This window comes from Schistocerca piceifrons, chromosome 7 (assembly GCF_021461385.2).
Source record: "Schistocerca piceifrons isolate TAMUIC-IGC-003096 chromosome 7, iqSchPice1.1, whole genome shotgun sequence".
NCBI lineage: Eukaryota > Metazoa > Arthropoda > Insecta > Orthoptera > Acrididae > Schistocerca > Schistocerca piceifrons.
Window position 1 is genome coordinate 64329954 of NC_060144.1, and position 24399 is coordinate 64354352.

General features: G+C 42.9%; 1 protein-coding gene across 1 annotated transcript in view; it reads left to right on the forward strand.

The window, feature by feature from the left end:
• LOC124805421 (semaphorin-2A-like) overlaps positions 1–24399 on the forward strand; it is a 1298470-nt gene that overhangs the window by 740995 nt on the left and 533076 nt on the right. The gene's annotated exons all lie outside the window — the stretch shown is intronic.

Below are 24399 nucleotides of genomic sequence, written 5' to 3' on the forward strand. Positions count from 1 at the left end.
CACTCTAATGTGTCATTCTCGTTGTCCATGCTTGCCAATATCTCGATGGAGAAGTCGTATTGTGGAGGATGGTCTCGTAGACCGAGCGCCAGGACCAGCTGAAATCTGTATGCTTTCATGCGCAAGCATTTAACTAGGGTTTTGGAAACAGTTGTTTGAGGGATCTGCAGCTCATGACTAGCGCGACATGTCGATTTACATGGTCTTCGCTGGAGTACTGTCCTAACTGGATCAATATTTTCCTCAGACACAGCAGGTCGACCAGGATTTTTGCATCTGCAGTTGCGGCCTTTCTCTTTGTACCAGGCATAAACGGAGAGATTGCTGAATGAGTCATGATGAAAGTGTGTGCGAGATATTCGTTGAACTGCAGTTACAGCTGCCTTTGTGAAAACTCAAGGTCAACGCGTCTCTTTTGATGTAGTGTACTTGCAATTTTCTACGCTACCACTCTCTGGTGGCGGTTGCCTGTAACAAATGGATTGAACACATATGTAAATGTGACTTGCAGAGATACTCAACTTAGAATTTAAAGAATGAAGTGAATAAGTTGTGCCGTTTTTGAGGGTGTTAAGGTCTTTTGCGCCACCGTGTATTTCCACGCCTGATGCATATTTTGGCTCATGTACCATCCTTCTTCGAGCTGGTTTTTAGTATTGTAAAGAAAACCGTGCGTAAATCATTGCTGTTGGAACTGTTCGACGTTGCTACAATTTTTAAGCAAGGATAGCATGTTCAGACGATGTTCACGTGCAGTTTATCGACATTTTTTCGAAATTGTGAGGGTTCGAATTACTATCATGAGGGACAAGAGTAGGCACAGATCCGACCAGAAGGACAACAGCACGAGACGGTCCTAGAGTAATTCGACTAGCTCTAATGGGTACACCGATGACAACAGCGAATACACGAGCACACGTTACAGGCACAGTGTCATCTCCAAAATTGGGACAGTCAGGAATTGATTTTTTGAAACTTGTTTGAAATTTGATAACAGATTTATATGTACTTTTCAGCGCTGATTTAAAAAATGCAATTGATTTTTTTCTATCACGTCAGGTTTTCTCACAAAAAAGGGAGTATTTTTGGATACAATAACAAAATTTAAGCACTTTATCACATTTTTTCCAACTTTATAAAATTTTATTTTATTTATAAATCTTGTTCTAAACTACATTTCCAGTACACTTCCATTTCTCTTTAAGCTCGTAAGTCCTTATAATAACGCTTTCGCTTTCTGTCGAAGCTTCTTTTATTGCTTTCCTGGCTGTGGACTCTTTGAGGATCATCTCTTTTTATCATCCAGCAGTCGTCCACTATCATGTTGACGTTCCATCTTCCTTTATATCTTCTTTCCATTTCTTTGATTTCTTGGTGTAATCTTTCACCCTGCTCTTCACTTACATCAAATATGGCTCTAAGCACTATAGGACTTAACATCTGAGGCCACCAGTCCCTTAGAACTTAGAACTACCTAAACCTAACTAACCTAAGGACATAACACACATCCATGCCTGAGGCAGGATTCGAACCTGCGACCGTATTAACAGCGCGGTTCCGAACCGAAGTGCCTAGAACCACTCGGCCGACTTCACTTACATCACCAACGTTTGCAGAAAGGAGTCAAGATGTAAGTGGAGAAAATGAACTTTAATGCACATGTTACAGCCCAGCTTCTTAAAGTTGTCGAGCATGTCTGCAACGATTGTCTTGTAGTTTGGATCTCTTATGTCTCCTACGAAACCACTAACAACTAATTTAAAAGATGTCCATGCTACCTTTTCTTTTGTTCCCATTTTGTCCACAAAGTTGAGATCCGTCATTAGTTTCCTAATGTCTGGCCGACAAAGACTCATTCCTTTAGCTTTACCTCGATTAGTTTTACCTCGGATAAACCAGGAAACTGTCCACAAAGATATCTGAAACACTCTCCTCCTTTTGGCAATGCCTTAACAAATTGTTTCATCAGCCCCAACTATAATGTGAAGTGTTGGAAGTAACACCCTTTTGGGATCCAGCAGTAGTCCGCTATCATGTTGACATTCCATCTTCCTTGATATCTTCTTTCCATTTCTTTGATGTCTTGGTGGAATCTTTCGCCCTGCTCTTCACTTGCATCAAAAATGGCTCTAAGCACTATGGGGCTTAACATCTGAGGTCACCAGTCCCCTAGACTTAGAACTACCTAAATCTAACAAACCTAAGGACATCACACACATCCATGCCTGAGGCAGGATTCGAACCTGCGACCGTAGTAGCACTGCGGTTCCGGACTGAAGCGCCTAGAACCGCTCGGCCACCGCGGCCGGCGTTTTTGGGATCCACAAGGCTTTTCCTCTCAACATTTTTAACCCCTACCTGTAAGGGTTTTCTCAAGGGCCAAGCTTTTTTTTATGTAGAGTTGCTTTCTATCTCTATTGTTCCATTCACAGAGAAAGCAAGGGAACTTTGTATAGCCACGTTGTTGACCAATCAGCATTGAAATCACTTTTAAATCACCACATAGTGTCCCATTGTGGTCTGAATAGCAGAGTTTGCTTAAAACCAGTTCAAGGTTTCCGTAACAATCTTTTAAGTGAACCGAGTGTCCTATTTTGTAATGTGCCACAAGTCCAGGAACATCACTGCAAAACAGCAGGTCACCTTCTTGAGAGAAGAAAGATGCAAACTCCTTTCCCCTTGATCGGTGCCAACATATGCTTATCTTTCAATCTAGATCCTAAGACCTCTGCCGATTCTTTAGGAAGGTATAGGTCCCTAGCCAGCCACTGTGACCGAGCGGTTCTAGGTGCTTCAGTCTGGAACCGTGTTGCTGCTATGGTCGTAGGTTCTAATCCTGCCTTGGGCATCAATGTGCGTAAAGCCCTTAGGTTAGTTAGGTTTAAGTAGTTCTGGGTATTGATGACCTCAGAAGTTAAGTCCCATAGTGCTTATAGCCAGAGCCTAGGTCTCTAACTAAATCGTTCAGTTCAGATTGTGAGAATGGAATAGGGTCAGTTGTGCCAGGAACGTAGCAATCACTGTCTTCTTCACTATCACCATGCTGAGCCAATGGCTCGTGATCATTTACATTATCCAAAGAATCTGGAGGAGAGGGTATTGGTACTTTAGGTCCATGAGGAAAAGGGCGAATGGCTGATTGAATGTTAGGGTAAGAAATATGCTTTTTGTTTTTCAAATTGATACCTCGTACGTTGCAAGAACAAAAATAGCAGTCATCACTATGATTTTTAGGCTCCCTCCAAACCACTGTTATTCCAAAACGTAAAGACTGCTTTTTACGTTGAAACAATTGCCTCAGTTGTTCAACACACACTTAAAAAAACTTTGTGTGGGGCCCAAGGCTTACCTTGATCGCCCAACTTTATGTTAAAATAGGCGAAATATACTTTTTCAGCAAATCGGAAATGTTTCATTGTTGATTTTTAACGGTATAGTTACCACAAACGTAGCAGAAGCAATCTGGAGAATTTATACATTCTCTGGTAGCCATTGTCCACTGTCCATTAAACAACTTCACAACACAAGAAAACAGTCGCTACTTTAAAGCACTAGTAACAACAACACGTGAACATCGCAGAGTAAAGAGGTAATGTGAACTGAAGGACAATAGCTGAAACTCACTGCTTGGTGATGGCGGGGGAAGGGACAGCGTGACAGACAGGGACTGACATGAAAATACTGCTGGTTTCTCCTAATTACTCTTCGTTTTATGTATATCTAGCATAAAAAGGGCTAAATAACAGGTTTGGAGAGCCTAAAAACCAAAATTCAAACTCAATAGAGTGCTGAAATATCGTAAAAAGGTAAAACTAGACAAGCAGTTTGTGAAATAACTGTACGTGATGGAATTTTTTCACTATTTCTCCCGAAATCAGCGTTGAAAACACTATAAAAATCACTTAATAAATTTGAAACAATTTTTACGTCGCAGCCCTGTGTTATTTGGTGTTGAGTACTTAACCACGATTCTGTCTGTGGTGGTGGAAGGTTACAAGAAGCAGAAATTGTCGTGGCCCCTTCCTCACCCCTCCCAACACCAGGTACCATGGTGTGAGGAAGTATTAGGTATGACAACGGTACTTGTGCCGTAATTGTTGAAGGGAGGCTGAATGATAGTCAGTATGTGCTATTAAAAGTAGATATGCATCATACCAATCATAATCAGTTTACCAATTGGCATATACGTCACCATCATCATGTGCATTTTCGTGTTAGACATGTTTGCCTGTTCGGAAAACAAGCAATTTGAACCTGATCGCACCGTCTTCTTGGTCTTCCCATTCTTATTCTACACATGCGTCTGTACTCCTAGACTTTCCTTGGTATTTTGCTTTGATTCACACGTAGTACATGGTCATGCCATTCCTTTCTGTATTCTTGGATCTTTTCTACTATTCCTAGAACAGAGAGCCGCTCTCTTATCTCACAGCTCTTCATGTGATCTTCTGGCGTTCCCCGAAGTAGTGTTATAGACCCTTTGCTGTTTATTATCTATATAAACGAATTTTAGACAATATGAGCAGCCGTCTTAGATTGTTTGCAGATGACACTGTCGTTTATAGACTAATAAAATGATCAGAAGATCAAAACAAATTGCTAAACGATTTAGAAAAGATATCTGCATGGTGCTAACATTGGCAGTTGACCCTAAATAACGAAAAGTGTTAGGTCATCCACATGAGTGATAAAAGGAATTCGTTAACCTTCGGTTACACGATAAATCAGTCGAATCTAAAGGCCGTAAATTCACCTAAATACCTAGGAATTACAATCACAATTACGAACAAGTTAAATTGGAAGGAACACATAGAAAATTTTGTGAGGAAGGCTAACCAAAGACACTTCGAAAATGTGACAGATCTACTAAGGAAACTACCTCCACTACATTTGTCCGTCCTCTTTTAGAATATTGCTGCCCTGTGTGGGATCCTTACCTGATATGGGATTTGGGATGGACATTATTAAAACAAAGGCGCATTTTATTGGGGAAGAATCTTCTCACGAAATGCCAGTCACCAACTTTCTCCTTCGAATGGGAAAATATTTTGTTGACGCCGACCTACATAGGGAGAAACGATCACCATGATGAAATAAGGGAAATCAGAGCTCGTACGGAAAGATACAGGCGTTTGTTCTTCCTGCGCGCTATACGACATTGGAACAAAAGAGAATTGTGAAGGTGGTTCGATGAACCCCCCGCCAGGCACTTAAATGTGATTTGCATCTATCCATGTAGCTGTAGATACAGATGTTGATACTAGTGAATACTATTTCGTTGTGTTAGATTTTAAGAACAACTTCAATTGGAGGGAACCCACACAAAATGTTGTGGGGAAGGCTAACCAAACACTGCGTTTTATTGGTAGGACACTTAAAAAATGTAACGGATCTACTATTGAGACTGCCTATACTACGCTTGTCCGTCGTCTTTTGTAATACTGCTGCGCGGTATGGGATCCTTACTGCGTAGTAGTGAGGGAGTACATCGAAAAAGTTCAAAGAAAGTCAGCACGTTTTGTATTATCGCGAAATAGGGTAGAGAGCGTCACTGAAATGTTGCAGGATTTGGGGTGGACATCATTAAAACAAAGGCGTTTTTCGTCGCGGCGGAATCTTCTCACGAAATTCCAACCACCAACTCTCTCCTCCGAATCGGAAGATAGTTTCTTGGCACCGACCTACATAGGGAGAAACGATCACCATGATAAAATAAGGGAAATCAGAGTTCGTACGGAAAGATATAGGTGTTCACTATTTTCGCGCGCTACACGAAATTGGAATAATAGAGAATTGTGAAGGTAGTTCGATGAACCCTCTGCCTCGCCCTTAAATGTGATTTGCAGAGTATCCATGTAGATGTAGATGTAGATGTATTTTATATCCTGCCAAAGGTGTTAGAAGTCTTAGTTCAACCGCTTCAATTCTCTGTAACCGTTGCCTTGTTAGAACCCACACTTGGGATCCACACTTTCCTGGCTTTATTCGGGAGCGTCCTCTTAATCGTACCTAAAATGTGTAAGTAAGTAACTTTGTAGTCTTTTTTTTAGTCTTTTTTTCAGGAACGTTATCGTAAGCATAAGAGACATCACAGCCCAGGTAGTTGAATCTATGGTCTTGTTCCAATATGTTATTTTAGCTTTAAGATTATCTTTTCCATAAAAGGCTGGATATGCTTAGATTATACTGTTTTGCTATTATGTATAAGGACCATACAGTTCTTTGAAGATTGTCTTCCGATACGCGAATATAACTTGGTCATCTGGAAAGGAAATGACTTAAGCGCTGTACATCTTTGTTGATAGGAGTCTTCCATTTTCTTTCGCCATTTATTGAAAATGTCTCTATACGTATACACGTTAAACAGCGTGGGCGATAAAGGACACCCTTGACTGACTCCTTGTGTGATTCTACTCGTTCCTCTATTGATGGTTGGGCCGAAACGTATCTTTTTTATCAGCATACAAATTTTGAACTGACGTTATTAAATGCTGAGGAGGCTCAGACTCTCCTAAAATTTCCCTTAACTTAGATCTTACCAGCCTGTCGAAGGACTTTTCATAATTCACAAAAGCTATATAGCTTGGGATGTTAAATTCTCTGTCCTTTACCAATATCTGGTTTATACAGAAAAAACGATCTACCCAAGATCGTGGAAGACCGACTGGCATGTTCTAGCAAAAAAATCCAAGCCCGAACATCGTAGTTCACACCACAGACTCACTGAGAATTGTATCGATCCTTCAATGGCCTGCCCATAACCCTTATTTCTCAGCCGTGGAGCATGTGTTAGATACGATGGCAAGACATGTAATTGCACACGAGCGACCAGTCACCTATCTTAATGAACTGACAGAGCACATGTTACAAGCGTGGCAAGAAACACCTTATGATGGTCTTCGGACGTTGTTTACTTCCATGATAGTAAGAATACAAGAACTTTATTCTTGGGTGTGGATTCATAATCCATACCTATGTTAATGATGGATATCGGTTCAAATGGAATGAGAGTTTGTTCATTTAATATTTATCTAATAAACATCTGCACGAAGTTCCGTAGATGTCGGACTGGTGCTTAATGGTGTAAGAAATCCCCTTAATGAAACATAGAGTGCAGATTCAGTTTTCTGTGAGGTAACGCAGATTGAAAGACAGAACACCAACAGGAGCTGAAAGATCGTCTACATCTGCATATACGCCTACACTATGCAAGATACTTCGGTGTGTGGCGAAGAGGTGATAGGTCAATCCCTTCCCTCCTTTCCCGTTGCTGCCGTAAATTGTGGAAGAATTGACTCCGTACGAACTCTTGTCACGCACATTTTACGAAACGAAAGGGCTGGAGAGGGTGGGGAGGGGGGAGAGGGGAGGGGGGAGCGGGGGAGCGGGGCGGGGATGATACGTCAGCGTCCTTGTGTCGAAATAAATGCTTTCGGAATTGTAATATGAATCATCTCATATGAGGCACAACACACCTCTTTTGACATGTGTCTATAGAGACTGATCAACGTTTCCACAGTGCTCTGCCGTCTAACAAATAAACCACCAGTTCTAACTTTCGTGAATGAAACAGCTTCAAACCTCTGATTACTTTGCAGATGAGATGATGTGATAAATATTTGACATTAAGCGTGTGATATCTTTAAGATTCAAGACTTAAAATCTTAGTTATGTTGATTTCATTAATTTTGGGTTATTCACCCATACAGTAATGAAAAGTTAGATCTTCACGCATATCAATATTCTAAAGCATGCTCTGTACAATAATACAAATTTGCGTATAAACGAGTGGAATGTGTGGATGTTATCTGCAAAACGTACTACTAACAGTGGTAGTTCTCTAGAAGTAATAATTAAAACATTTTGCATGGGGATGTTGGTGTACATCGACTATATACACTCCTGGAAATGGAAAAAAGAACACATTGACACCGGTGTGTCAGACCCACCATACTTGCTCCGGACACTGCGAGAGGGCTGTACAAGCAATGATCACACGCACGGCACAGCGGACACACCAGGAACCGCGGTGTTGGCCGTCGAATGGCGCTAGCTGCGCAGCATTTGTGCACCGCCGCCGTCAGTGTCAGCCAGTTTGCCGTGGCATACGGAGCTCCATCGCAGTCTTTAACACTGGTAGCATGCCGCGACAGCGTGGACGTGAACCGTATGTGCAGTTGACGGACTTTGAGCGAGGGCGTATAGTGGGCATGCGGGAGGCCGGGTGGACGTACCGCCGAATTGCTCAACACGTGGGGCGTGAGGTCTCCACAGTACATCGATGTTGTCGCCAGTGGTCGGCGGAAGGTGCACATGCCCGTCGACCTGGGACCGGACCGCAGCGACGCACGGATGCACGCCAAGACCGTAGGATCCTACGCAGTGCCGTAGGGGACCGCACCGCCACTTCCCAGCAAATTAGGGACACTGTTGCTCCTGGGGTATCGGCGAGGACCATTCGCAACCGTCTCCATGAAGCTGGGCTACGGTCCCGCACACCGTTAGGCCGTCTTCCGCTCACGCCCCAACATCGTGCAGCCCGCCTCCAGTGGTGTCGCGACGAATGGAGACGTGTCGTCTTCAGCGATGAGAGTCGCTTCTGCCTTGGTGCCAATGATGGTCGTATGCGGGTTTGGCGCCGTGCAGGTGAGCGCCACAATCAGGACTGCATACGACCGAGGCACACAGGGCCAACACCCGGCATCATGGTGTGGGGAGCGATCTCCTACACTGGCCGTACACCACTGGTGATCGTCGAGGGGACACTGAATAGTGCACGGTACATCCAAACCGTCATCGAACCCATCGTTCTACCATTCCTAGACCGGCCAGGGAACTTGCTGTTCCAACAGGACAATGCACGTCCGCATGTATCCCGTGCCACCCAACGTGCTCTAGAAGGTGTAAGTCAACTACCCTGGTCAGCAAGATCTCCGGATCTGTCCCCCATTGAGCATGTTTGGGACTGGATGAAGCGTCGTCTCACGCGGTCTGCACGTCCAGCACGAACGCTGGTCCAACTGAGGCGCCAGGTGGAAATGGCATGGCAAGCCGTTCCACAGGACTAAATCCAGCATCTCTACGATCGTCTCCATGGGAGAATAGCAGCCTGCATTGCTGCGAAAGGTGGATATACACTGTACTAGTGCCGACATTGTGCATGCTCTGTTGCCTGTGTCTATGTGCCTGTGGTTCTGTCAGTGTGATCATGTGATTTATCTGACCCCAGGAATGTGTCATTAAAGTTTCCCCTTCCTGGGACAATGAATTCACGGTGTTCTTATTTCAATTTCCAGGAGTGTAGTAAGCGACAAACTTTTTACCTTTCACTACTTTGTGTTTGTGCGTTTGGAAGGGGGGAGGGTGTCAGCGAGAGAAAGTTTGAAATTATGTGTAAATCGTTTCCTATGTTGCTAAGTTCCCTCTTTCTTAAATACACCCTCCAGTCACGTTAATGTGACCACCTGACAAAATCATGAATAACCCAGTCTTTCAGCGCAGACTGCAAGCGAGACGTGCACGAACACCCACTGACGCTCTGAGACATACCACCAGGTATGTGGGCCAATGCCAACTCCTGTGCGGTGGGAAACTGCGCTAGGTTTCTGGGCTGATGATCCACGGCGCGAACGGTACGACCGAGTTAGTTCCATAGATTCCCGATTGGGTTTAAACCCAGAGAGTTCAGTGGGCGGGGGAGTGCGGTAAACTGGTGCCCTTCAAACCACACACGTACACTGCAAGCTGCGTGACACCCAGCATTGTCCTGCTGGAAGTTGCCACTGTGCCAAGGAGAAACAAACTGCATGTAGGGGTGGACATGGTCCCCAAGGATAGATGCATACTTCCGTCGACCCGTTGCCCCTTACAGAATGACGTGATCACTCAGGGAGTTCCACGAGAACATTCTGCAGATCATGACGCTCCCTCCTGGTTCCAGTAATTGTATTTTGAGACGTTTCACACCGCACGCGCGTACATCTCTCCGACGAAGCCTAAAACGTGATTTATCTGAAAACATCATCTGTCGCCACTCTTGTTCGAGTCCTCCCTCGGGCGTGGGTGTGTGTGTGTTTGTCCTTAGGGTAATTTAGGTTAATGAGTGTGTAAGCTTAGGGACTGATGACCTTAGCAGTTAAGTCCAATAAGATTTTACACACATCTGAATATTTCTGAGCCACTCGTGTTACGCAGTTGGCGTTCGAATTCCAGCCTTCGTCGCGGATTAATAGTTGTCACCATGGATGTATGAACCAGTTGCCTGTACACAGCAACATTCGCTGAAAGCTCGTCGATGAGACACTGTTGGTAGCCTCTAGGCTCACCTGGGTGGTGAGCTGCTCAACAGCTGCCCGTCCATTCGCCCGTACACATCTGCGCAGCTGTCACTCTGTGGTCAACTGTTGCCTCGGAGCCAGTTTTCAGCAGCGCTATTTTGCCATCCTCTGTATACTTTAACCACGGGGGAACGCTAACTGTTTACAAACTTAGCAGTTTGCGAAATGCTTTCACCTCTGCCCCGATAGCCAGTGATCATACCCTTTTGGAAGTCAGATAAATCACTCGATTTGCGACAACGACTGCAGTGTTTACCGTCTCCCCTCGACACTCTTTATGCTGCCACTTACCATCTGTGAGTAGTTATAGCACGTTGACGTCCAACATAGGCGGTGGCCACATTAATGAACCGTGTAATTGATGAGTATGGTGTGGATAATTCGTCTGCTGTGGGTTAAGCTGCCTCAACAAGTATACACAGTTAACTTAAATAGTTCACTGTGTTAAACCTCTAACGTAAGATTGTAGCTATTAATGAGTAGACTATGATAGCATTATAAATGTTTAAATTCGGTCAATAATTACCTGAAATACTGAAAATCAATTTTTGTTCACCCTGGAAGTTTTTAGATAGGCATCATACAACTGAAATGTTGTGTTGATTATGGTCATTTTGGTAATAGACACGTCGAATTTCAGACTGTTCTTGTATTCATGAAAGATCACAGCCTATCTACATCTACATCTACATCTAATGGTGCGTGCAGAGGGTAGACTTTACTACTGCCAGGCATTACCTTCGTTGTTGCACCAGCAGTTAGAGTGAGGGAAAAACGACTGTCTATATGTCACCGTATGCGTCCTAATTTCTCTTATATTATCTTCGCGGTTTCTATGCGAATATATACGTTGCTTGCAGTAGGATCGTTCTGCAGTCAGCTTCTAATGCGGGCTCTCTAAACTTTCTCAGTAGTGTTCTTCGAAATGAATGTCCTCTTCCCTCAAGGGATTCCCACTTGATTCTCGAAGCATATCCATGGGACACGCACGCTCATCGAACCTACCAGTAACAAATCTAGCAGCTCGCCTCTGAACTGCGTCAATGCCTTCTTTCAATCCTATCTGGTGCGGATCCCACACACTAGAGCAGTACACAAGAACTGGTCGCACTAGTGTTCTCTATGCGATCTCTTTTACAGATCAACCACACTTTCCTAAAATACTCTCAATAAAGCGAAGTCGACCATTCGCATTCCCTACTACAATCTCACACGCTCATTCCATTTCCTATCGCTTCGCAACTTTGCTCCTAGGTATTTAAACGGCGTGACTGTCTCAAGGAGGACACTACTAATGCTATATCCGAACATTACGCGTTTGTTTTTCCTATTCATCCGCATTAACGTACATTTTTCTACAATTTCTACAGTTAGAACCAGCTTCCATTCATCACACCAATTAGATACTTGGTGTAGATCATCTTGTTTCATCCTACTATCACTGATCTTCGATATCTTCCTGTACAACACATCATCACCAGCGATCAGCCGCAGATTACTGCCCAACCTGTTCGCCAGATCATTTAGGTATGTAAAAGGTAGCAACGGCTGTATCGCACTTGCTAGGGGAGCTCCTGATGTTACCCCAGCCTCCGATGAACACTCGCCGTCGACGACCACGTGCTGGGTTCTATTACTGAAGATGCCTTCGAGCCAGTCACATATCTAGGAGGTTAATCCATATGCTCGTACCTTCGTCAGTAGTCTGCAGTGGTGTACAGTGTCGAATGCTTATCTGAAATCTAGAAATATGGAATCTTTCTGTTGCCCTTCATCCATAATTCGCAGTATATCATTTGAGAAAAGAGCAAGCTGGGTTTCGCGATGCTTTTCAGTGCCGGCGCTGTGCGTTTTCTCACATTTTTCTGTAGAAATCGTTGCTGATAGCGGCCTTGACGTGTTCTGGAAGACAGAAGGAAGGTTAGGATTTACCGTCCCGCCGCCGACATGCTTTTTGTAATCACATCGTAAGCTGCGATTTAAGATTCTAGGGAATAAAATAGGTAGTGTTCTGTCGAAAGGAAACATTGCAGAGTTTGATTTTAAGCTAATTACGAAACCACAGAAAATCTGAGTTTGGATGATCTTGGAGGTAGTGGTCTCGAACCGCCACCCTCCCGATTGCGAGTCCAGAGTCTAACTTCTACGCCACCTCGCTTGGTCGATGTGTTCGATAATGCAGGTCCGTTCAGTAGATTTACATATGCTTGACTGATGATCAGTATTTTAGCCTCATTTGTTTATAACATATGATCTGTAAATATACTCTCTGTCTGTGTCTGTGGTGACTTCAGCTACACTGTGTTAATACGAGGAACTTTTTTCAAGGTCTGATCGGTCTACAATTGAAACCACAGCGAAAACCAAAAACGTTTTATTTGCAGCATTTATCTGCACCTTCCAGTTACTTCTCTACATGGTCACCGACTCGACGTCAACATTTGTCGTAGCTTGGCACCAGCTTCCTGCGAAAACTGTACGCAGGTCTGCAGCTCTTTCTCTGCGCCAAAATGCTTGGGAAACGAATAATTCAACACACTATTTGTGAACCTCCGATTTTCTCAAATCGCCTGATCCAGTCGCTGAAGACAATCATCGATTGACGCTGTCTTTTTTCCCTGACCGCATGCACTTGTACGTCCTGCTTCAAAGTTCCTGCTCCATTGTCGTTACGTGGGTGGCATGAAATAGGGCAAAATCACTCATCAACGGCAGCACGCACTACACACTTGGCTGGAAACTTAGCTGCTCTAGGTACTTTTTCATACTCGCTGTGCGCTCAGAATTGAAAAATGTACCATAATGCAATCGATGGGCATACTGCAGACTTTGCGCAAAACGTCTGCGCAGAGCTTCTTCTGATTCATCGCTCATCACTTCATCATTTATTGCATTAGCAGGTCTTTAAGGCATGCAGCAGAAAAGCAACAGAAATACCAACACAACAAAAAGAGAAAAAACAGCGCTCTTTAGAAGCTATAAAAGAAATCATTACAAAAAGCACAAAAAGATGATTAGTTAGTCACAACACAACAGATTACTGCAGATGGTTATCCACTGTTGCCATTCTCTAGATTCTTCTTCCATGGCCATCAGTCCCCTTTTTCTTTTTTTTAAGGGTTGTTAATACTCGACTCTTTCATCGCGTCCTTGGATGTCCCTTTTGGCGTTTTCCAGTAGGCTGAGAATGGAGAACTCGGTATGGGAGGGCGCTATCAGCTCGAAGGATGTGGCCAGACCACTGTAGCCTCTTGTGCCATAATAGTCGGCCCGTGTGTGTGTTTGCAAACAGGCTTCTTTCGTTCTTCGTTGCCTTTTACCTTCCATGGTATTCTACACTCCTGGAAATTGAAATAAGAACACCGTGAATTCATTGTCCCAGGAAGGGGAAACTTTATTGACACATTCCTGGGGTCAGATAAATCACATGATCACACTGACAGAACCACAGGCACATAGACACAGGCAACAGAGCATGCACAATGTCGACACTAGTACAGTGTATATCCACCTTTCGCAGCAATGCAGGCTGCTATTCTCCCATGGAGACGATCGTAGAGATGCTGGATGTAGTCCTGTGGAACGGCTTGCCATGCCATTTCCACCTGGCGCCTCAGTTGGACCAGCATTCGTGCTGGACGTGCAGACCGCGTGAGACGACGCTTCATCCAGTCCCAAACATGCTCAATGGGGGACAGATCCGGAGATCTTGCTGGCCAGGGTAGTTGACTTACACCTTCTAGAGCACGTAGGGTGGCACGGGATACATGCGGACGTGCATTGTCCTGTTGGAACAGCAAGTTCCCTTGCCGGTCTAGGAATGGTAGAACGATGGGTTCGATGACGGTTTGGATGTACCGTGCACTATTCAGTGTCCCCTCGACGATCACCGGTGGTGTACGGCCAGTGCAGGAGATCGCTCCCCACACCATGATGCCGGGTGTTGGCCCTGTGTGCCTCGGTCGTATGCAGTCCTGATTGTGGCGCTCACCTGCACGGCGCCAAACACGCATACGACCATCATTGGCACCAAGGCAGAAGCGACTCTCATCGCTGAAGACGACACGTCTCCATTCGTCCCTCCATTCACGCCTGTCGCGACACCACTGGAGGTGGGCTGCACGATGTTGGGGCGTGAGCGGAAGACGGCCTAACGGTGTGCGGGACCGTAGCCCAGCTTCATGGAGACGGTTGCGAATGGTCCTCGCCGATACCCCAGGAGCAACAGTGTCCCTAATTTGCTGGGAAGTGGCGGTGCGGTCCCCTACGGCACTGCGTAGGATCCTACGGTCTTGGCGTGCATCCGTGCGTCGCTGCGGTCCGGTCCCAGGTCGACGGGCACGTGCACCTTCCGCCGACCACTGGCGACAACATCGATGTACTGTGGAGACCTCACGCCCCACGTGTTGAGCAATTCGGCGGTACGTCCACCCGGCCTCCCGCATGCCCACTATACGCCCTCGCTCAAAGTCCGTCAACTGCACATACGGTTCACGTCCACGCTGTCGCGGCATGCTACCAGTGTTAAAGACTGCGATGGAGCTCCGTATGCCACGGCAAACTGGCTGACACTGACGGCGGCGGTGCACAAATGCTGCGCAGCTAGCGCCATTCGACGGCCAACACCGCGGTTCCTGGTGTGTCCGCTGTGCCGTGCGTGTGATCATTGCTTGTACAGCCCTCTCGCAGTGTCCGGAGCAAGTATGGTGGGTCTGACACACCGGTGTCAATGTGTTCTTTTTTCCATTTCCAGGAGTGTAGATACGTCCATAGGTCGTTGTGAGTATCTTCCTCTTGAAGCCTTTGATTGCCTCTTCAGTTGTTGCTGATATCGCCTTGGTTTCGCAACCGCATAAAAGTACCGGATCTTATGTACAGCTGGATCTTATTCTTCTGTGAAATCAGTCGTGACTTGAATAAGTTTTTCAGATTAAGGAACATGCGACTGGTGTTTATTATTCGTTGATGCACCTCTTTCGTCAGTTCACTTTTACGAGGGTCACTACAAAATAAATGCACACTATTTTATTTTTAAAATCCATCTTTTATTGTAAATGTTTGAAAGTTTTACAGTGTGTAGATACATCCTTTAGAAACAATATTTTCATTTCTCCACGTAATTTACATTCCTCTCAACTGCCTTACGCCATCTTGGAACCAGCGCCTGTACACCCGCACGGTAAAATTCTGGACCAACCTGTTGGAGCCACTGTTTGGCAGCGTGCACAAGAGAGTCATCATCTTCAAACCTTGTTCCACGAAGAGAGTCTTCCAGTTTCCCAAAGGGATGATAGTGACATGGAGCCAGGTCAGGACTGTAAGGCGGGTGTTTCAATGTTATCCATCCGAGTTTTGTGATCGCTTCCATGGTTTTTTGACTGACATGTGGCCGTGCATTGTCGTGCAACAGCAAAACATCCTGCTTTTGCCGATGTGGTCGAACACGACTCAGTCGAGCTTGAAGTTTCCTCAGTGTCGTCACATATGCATCAGAATTTATGGTGGTTCCACTTGGCATGATGTCGACAAGCAAGAGTCCTTCGGAATCGAAAAACACCGCAGCTATAACTTTTCCAGTAGAAGGTGTGGTTTTGATTTTTTTTTTTTTTTTTGTGAATTTGCATGATGCCACTCCATTGATTGCCTCTTCGTCTCTGATGAAAAATGATGGAGCTATGTTTCATCACCTGTCACAATTCTTCCGAGAAATTCATCTCCACCATTTTCGTACCGTTCCAAAAGTTCGCTACATACCGTTTTTCTTCATTCTTTGTGAGCCACTGTTAACATCCTGGGAACCCACCTGGCACAAACCCTTTTTAACGCCAACACTTTCAGTATTCTGCAAACACTTCCTTCCCCTATTCCAACGTAGCATGATAATTCGTCCACTGTGATGCGTCTGTCAGCAGTCACCAATTCGTTAACTCTGCACATTGCCTGGAGTGTGTGCAGTACGAGGCCTGCCGCTGCAAGATCAATCCTCAGTATTGCCGTGCACGCTTTCATCCCGTAACCTGCTTGCACACCGACTAACTGTACTGCGATCGGCAGCAGCATCTCCATACACCTTTTTCAACCTCTTGTGGATGTTTCCCACTGTCTCGTTTTCACAGCACGGGAATTCTATGACAGCACGTTGCTTCTGACGAACGTCAAGTGTAGCAGCCATCTCGAAGACATGCTGTGACGGCAACACTCAGGGGAACAGGCTAAAATAAGTTTGAAAACAAACGGGAAGAATGTATCTACGCACTGTAAAACGTTCACACATACGGAATGAAAATTGTATTTCTACAAAAATAGTGTGCATTTCCTTTGGAGTGACCCTCGTCGTCGTCAGTATGGAACCCAGGTACTTGAATTCTTTAACTCGTTCGGATGTTTACCCATCAACAACAATGGATGGAAGAAGAGTTTCACCACGTGATACGACGAGATATTTGGTTGTACCCTTATTCACCACCAGCCCAGTTTTTTTTTCTGCTCTGTGCATAAATGGGAAAGTATCAGGGCATACTTACTCCACCACGATCCAACGATCCACAACATTGTCGGCAAATGTCGCTTTTCCTATCCGCTCGCACCATCTCCGATTCGATTAGTGTCACCGCTTACTTTCTCCCAGTTCAAGCTAAATAGCATTGACGCCAATTGATGACATTCTCTTAGTCTATTTCGAATAATGAATGGTGACGGTAGTGGTTAGTCGGATGTATTTCGGTAGAATGTGAAATTTCTTCAATGATTTCCGTAGTATGGAGTGGTCAGTGTGGTAAACCTGTAGAAAATCAATGAATATGAGGTGTAATTCCCAGTATAACTCGTAAATTTTTTTCTATCAGCTGCCTCTAGCTAAACACGTGGTCAGGATTCCACTGTCCAGGGACAACGCCTCTTTGATAATGGCCTGTAGTTCCTTCCGATAATGGTCCTATGGTTTTAGTAGCACTGTTCAATCAAAGAAATCTATTGAAAGTCGGTAACATGTGGAGCATCATTCCTCTTTAATATGGAAATATAATTACTCCCTTCCACTATTCAGAAATATATGTGCCATCCAAATGGTAGATATTAAGTGCTTCAAAGCATCCACCAATGTTTCACCTTGCAAGAGGAGCATCTCAGCTGTGATACCATTGCCTCCTCGTTCCTTGTTATTCTTGAGAGCCTTTAACGCATCCCCGATTTCTTTCTCTCACATTCCGGAGACTTCCACTCGTAATAAGCTATTCTTGCATCTTCCGAAAGTTGCTGTAGCCGTTGTAGCCTCCTGGCTTATGTGGTCACTACAGTTACCCGACATTCTTCATCGAACTAGATTTCTTTCTGTGTTTTGGGCGGAAAAGCAGCTCTTCATTTGTCGTCACTAACACTGCATTCCGTAATACTAATTACGTATCGTTCACGTTGTTAGGGTCCTCCAGTGTCGTAAGTTATGGGAATTTTATCGTGGTAGCTCTGTCTCTCTTCTAAGTCTTCCAAATAACCTGTGTCAAAGTGGACCATCCTTTCATCATTAGTCTGCCACTTGGTAGAAAGTTTCAAACGTAGTTTGATCGATTTTCGCTATGGTTTCAATTTCACGATTCATAGGTAGCCGTCATAACTTTTTCGGGTTCATCGCCCCTAAAGTGTAGTCCACCGTACTCAAGACATGACAGATTTGCTTTGCTTAACTTCGCCGCCAGATGCCCTTCCAGTCTATGCAGCTTTCACTTACCTGAGGGAGGGAATCATGTGTGCTACCTGTTGGTGAAGCCGGTGTGTTACCGTCTTATTTCTTTGTATACCCTATTTTTCCCAGGCAGAAAGTGGGGAACAGCCCAGTATTTGCAAACACTAGCCTCCCGGTGCACAAGCCACAGTCGATGCTGGTTTGTCTCACCTCCATGTCTCACAAACTAGTGCGGTGCGCGTTACGCTATACCATTATGGAATCCAGTGATTTCCTGTACTTCGGGTACAAAACAGACTAAAATACTATAAAGAGACTCTTATTTTGAATGATTTCCATTTATCGATTTAGTTAAAATTTCCGCATGTATTTTTACATCAGTTAATATAACCCTGCCACAATACATTGTGTAATTATTTTTAGTAGTCGTGTACAGTTATGTGTCACAAATGGTTGATCACAGTGGTTCCACTAGTGACTTCACGTTACACGGTATTATTAATTATAAAATGTCTTTGTAGGATAAATGTATCTGTCAGTTACTCCAACGATTGGGGAAGCGCAGCTTCCACCATAATCCATTAGTGGGTACGGAATGCTTAGTTCATAGTCTTCATACTACTACGCTGAATATATCCTTGTTTGTACCTTCTGAGAAACATGTGCCCAGGCAACTCTTGAGTCTTATTAGACTGACGTTTGGATTCCGCTGCAAAAGATTTACCTATTTTTGTAATTTCGCTCAATCTCTTCAGGCAAATGCTAGAATGATTCCGTTGTGAAGCACACATCCGATTTCCTTCCCTGCCTTTCCTCGCAATCCGAGCTTCTGTTACATCTCTGACGACCTCATCGCGACAAGATGTTTAACCCCAAACTTTCTTGCCTCTTTGGAATTTGAACTCTGTTCCCAGAATTTCGCGAACAGAGCAACTTGTCGCTGTCTTCTTTTCCTTCCTAACTCTGCAGGCGTTCAGCCATCGTGATGGGGGTCTAGTACCTGCAGGAGAACAGATATAGCTTCGGATTTGTCTTGTCCATAGTGTCATATTCGATGCTGAGAGTGGTTTGTCGTGTCCGTTGTAATTCATATGCAACGTTTATTTATGTGACAGATACGTGGAAGGAAAGTTTGCTTTGCGACGTGACGTAGTTTGTATGAAGATACGATAACTAATATAAGTGGAGCAGATGTCCAGTGCTATAAAAAGACCATGGAAAAAAGTAGTATGATTTCCGAGTTACTGAAGGATATAGGTTTTTGGGTGATATTTAAAGATAAAACATCGACCTTGAGCCATTGCTCCGATCACTATTTGAGTTGACTGCCTGACAGTGAACGTGATTGCTTCGAAAATGAGGCATCAGTTTCTAAAGCCATCATACACCGCAAGCTTCTACATTTAAATCTACATCTACATCTATAAGGGTACACTGCCAATCACATTCAAATGCCTGGCATCGAAACAGCTTCACAATAATTCTCTGTTATTCTAATCTCGTATAGCGCGCGGAAAAAACGAACACCTGTATCTTCCCGTCCGAGATCTGATTTCCCTTATTTTATTACGATGATTTTTTCTCCCTATGGCGGTTGGTGTCTACAAAATATTTTCGAATTCGAAGGAGATAATTGGTGATTGAAATTTCGTGAAGCGGTTCTGCCGCAACGAAAAACACCTTTCTCTTAATGGTATACACGCCAAATCCTGTGTCACTTCAAAGTTTTTTTGATAAAATAACTACTTCGAAACGTGTTGTCCTCCTTTGAACTTTCTTGGTGTACTCCGTCAATCCTACCTGGTAACTGTCCCACGCCGCGCAGCAGCATTTTAACGAACAAGCGTAGTGTAGGCAATCTCTTTAGTAGATCTGTCACATTTTCTAAATGTCCTACCAATAAAACGCAGTTTTTGGTTATCCTTCCCCACAACATTTTCTATGTGTTCCTTCTAATTTAAGCTATTCGTAATTGTAATGCCTAGGTATTTAGTTGAACTTAACGACCTTTAGATTTTAGCGGATGCCTTTTAGCACTTATGTAGATGACCTTACACTTTTGCGTTAATTAGCGTCAACTGCCAATTTTTGCACCATACAGATATCTTTTCTAAATCGTTCAGCGATTTGTTTTGATCTTCTGATGACTTTACTAATCGATAAACGACAGCATCATCTGCAAACAACCTAAGACAGATGCTCCTAAGACAGATGCTCAGATTGTCTCCTAAATCGTTCATTTAGATAAGGAACAGCAAAGGGGCTACAGTACTACCTTGGGGAACGCCAGAAATCACATCTGTTTTACTCGATGACTTTCCGTCAGTTGCTACGAACTGCGACCTCTCTGACAGGAAATCACGAATCTAGTCACATAACCGAGACGGTATTTCATAAGCGCGCTTGAGAATATTTCAGCATTCCACTTTGAGTGAAAACCACATTTTTTTAGCAATGAGATATTTTGGCTGCAGCGAAAGGAGAATGAAATACTTTGTTAGTCGTCTTATTACGACATCAAGAGTCCATTCTAAGATTCCTTTCAGGTACGGGTTTTCTACTTATTCAAAGTTTTAGTTTTGTAAGTTTATTCCGTTTACCTTCATTTGATAACTTGTAAAATTAAGTAATATATGAAAACGAAAACTTTCACAAGTAACAGTCTTCGTTCTCAAACATTTTCGGCTATAACAATTCTGAAGAGTACGAGTTAAATATGTCTAACTTCTTCAACAACAGATAACCAACCTCCACCAACTCTGACGTCGTAGTGGCTTTGAGCAAGATCAGAGACAACCTTACTCCAAGATAAATGTTTGAATATTCACACAAACAAAATAAGGTCTCTGTATTTTTCGATACTGTCGTCAAAATTTTGTATTCATGCAGTCATTTGTTTCACCAGATCGTACCTAATTAACAAGATATATAATTTTATCAATTATTATTTAAATTAATAGTAATAAATATCAGGATAGGTATCTATCTGAGTGCAAATATGGTAGTACAAACGGTATTCGTAATCTTCCCTTAAATATTAGGAGGATAAACAGAGAGTAATAAAACCAAGCGCCCCAGTAAAAATCGCGAACCGCACAAGTTCGACCAAAACTGGTATCGGACGATTCACAAATAGAGAGACCAGCATCGATCGATTTGTAGAAAGAACATGAGCCAAGGACAGTTAGAAATACTTAAGTAAACCGAATCGTAGAGTAGAGCATAAAGGGGAAAGTCGTATGAGATGACGAAGTGAGTAAGACAACGAACCTGAAAATACACTAAAATGACGCCAGCGACCTTAGCTCTAAGTCATCTGTGTCAAGCCGAAACACTGCATCATACCGTTCACATAGTTGACATAAGGAAAAGCGTGTTTTACGCATGGACGTAAAAAAAAAGTATGGAGTTGTCAATAAATCAGAAATTTGAAGCGACATCCGCCCAAAACATGAGGTTCACTGTATTCATACCTCCATGGTTCACCTTGATTATACCTCCCGTGACATCACTCTGGCGTGGCTGTCTCCAGTTTCTATAGTGTTGGGTGCTTTTATTGTGTGAATATGTAGTTATTTTATCAAAAATGACAGCTTACACTTTGTACGAGTGTACTAATCTACCAGATCGTAATCTCAAGTTTAAATGAATCACATTTCATTCGTAAGTACAGCCCTTCAAGCAACATTTTCTTTTGTATACGTGAATTATGGTTGTGCTGTTTACTTTTATTGTAGTTGTTTTATTTCTTTCATTTGACTTTCAATTTGCCTTCCTTCACTCACTTCTTTCCTTTGTTTTTCATTGCCTTCCAAGTCGCAATGTCTCCGACATCAGAGCCACACAACTATTCATTGTTCACATTTCCTCCCTCTTTCAATAAGTTTCTGGCTAGAACAAGCGGAGACAGCGGTCATGTGTGAAGGAGTTTTGCATGCATGATTGTAAGAATGTGCGTGTGTGCTTTGCTTCCTTTCTGAAGACGGCTTTGACTGAAAACTGGAAACTTACATCAACACTCTTTTCGTCGTGCTTGCCTGCTGTTCGCCCTGTGAGTAACAATCTGTCCGTTTCAAAGTGTAGTTATTCCCTCATGAAGCTTTTGTCAATAATGCACTGCACTTCAACAGGAACAGTTATGTACATAATTACAATACCAGAAGAAAAAAACTACATTCATTACGCCACAGTACGGTTGCCTGTAGTACAAACACGGGATCACTATTCTGCAACCAGAAATTTTGATCAGTTGCCCAGTGACATAACATACCTGATAGACAGCAAAGTAAAATTTGAAACTAAACAGAAATTGTTTATCTTTGACAGTTACTCCTATCGCGCAGAAGACTATCTATTATTATAATGTGCAAATGGTGATGTATAAGAATTATGAATTAACATCTGTTCGTCTTTAATTAAAAAAAAAACACTAGTAACTGATTAGCATGTAAAGGTATTTACAAAAAAAGTTAGTGTTCGTATAAAATTAGTCGTTTCACATCATTATGATCTATCATGCAAATGATCCATAGAACATGAAACTAAGAACTAACTTACTGTTGGTATATCATAAAGCGAGGTATAGACATATATTCTTTGAAAGCCTCAAAGTGAAATTCAATAGTAAAATAAACGGATGATCTAAATCGATGTACATTCCACGTGTGATACATTTGGTAATTCCAGAAAAACTGTCGATTTACTGGCGAGAAATATTTCGGGAAAAGAAAGAAATAGGCTAGTGTCGGAAGGGTAGGCCTATGTGTTACACAAGTAAAGCTATCATTACTAAAAAAAAGTCTTGCATACGTGTTAAAGCAAAATATACATTTCCTTAATCACATTTACAGTATTTCACAACGCTGAAATAAGTTAAAAATTTTTATCTTTTCTTTACTCTATAAATTTTCATTATTGGTCACATACTGAATGACGTATCATAGGGAAGATTTCAACGTGAGAAGATATGTAAACTACAGTAAAACTAATTCACTGAAAATCTAATAAAATAACCCCATTCTGCCAAGAGATATGCCTCCATGCAGTTCTGTTTCTTTGACGTTCGATAGCCGTTTACTTTGTTGACATGCACAAGATACAATAGCATGACTTGCTTCTTTCCACATCGCACAGGTTTATTGGCTAGCAAAGAAAACGTAGGTAAGTGTTTTCCCAACACGAACATTAAAACCCTTGTTTAAAGCTGAAAATGCAACGAACAAGAAGCAGTACCAAGTAAGCAAAGAAGCATTGTTTTCGGAGTTTCAGCTTCATTTGCTATTAATACAAATACAATAAAAGTGAAATTAAATGTACGAAAGCATGCTTTTCGCATCACTTCCTACTCTTCTTGGTATTCGAAATATGTGAACAAGAAATAAGTACATTAACGAGGCCAAGTGTGTCATACCACTAGAACAATTACGCATTAAAAACAGAATAATGTTCTAAATTGCCTTCCTGACACTATGTTAATCATGTAACCACTGTAATTTTTAGTATTTTAGATGAACAAGAAGCAATCGCAAACAGTAGTCTGCTAATTTTTTGGCCTATTTAAGATGACGACCCATTCTGGTTTCAAAACAACGTACAGTGTACGTCTATGGCGCCATCTCCCTACTTTTTAATACATCCATGGTTTTAGACTTACTTTACGCATATTTCGTAAGCCGTAACATTTGTGGAGTAAGTGTCATTAATTTCATTCTTACACGTTCGTAAAATAATAACACAAAATTCGGCAATTGCTGTGTAACTTCCGTTTTCTTATACACTGATTTCTTGAAATTTGCTTTTAATTAAAAGGAGCGATATCTGTTAGCAATGTAAGACGATGCTTGTCATCTTATTTTACGACTTCATAAACTCATCCGACGACTTATAATGTCTTTCTCGTTTTCAAACATTACTTTATTACATCATAATTGAATCAGGTCTGCACATATCAGTATACTTCTGACTCTGAATCAAACAAGCCATCTTCTAGTCTGCTTTGGCCCCATGGGGTTACGACAATATCTACTTATATTACCGAAGCGAAGATAAATTCTAATCTTTTAGTTGTGGAAGGAAAAAAGTCTACGAGATCGTTACGCACATCAAATGGACTCTGGTGAGAGAAGTATTTTTTAATAAAAAACGAGCGAAGTGAAAAGAGGAGACACAGAGATATCGAAACATGGAAAAGATGAAGTCATCAAGATTAAACGACGTAAACTGTGGATTACTGTTAAAAAGAAGCAGCCATTGAAAATATCCGCCCAAGTTTAACTCGTCAGAAGTTTCAATATGTATCTCATAATACGACCAATATGGACCTGAAAATCTTTCGTGATGAAGAAAACAGGAGTATTTGTGATGAGGAGGAGAAAGCCGAATTTT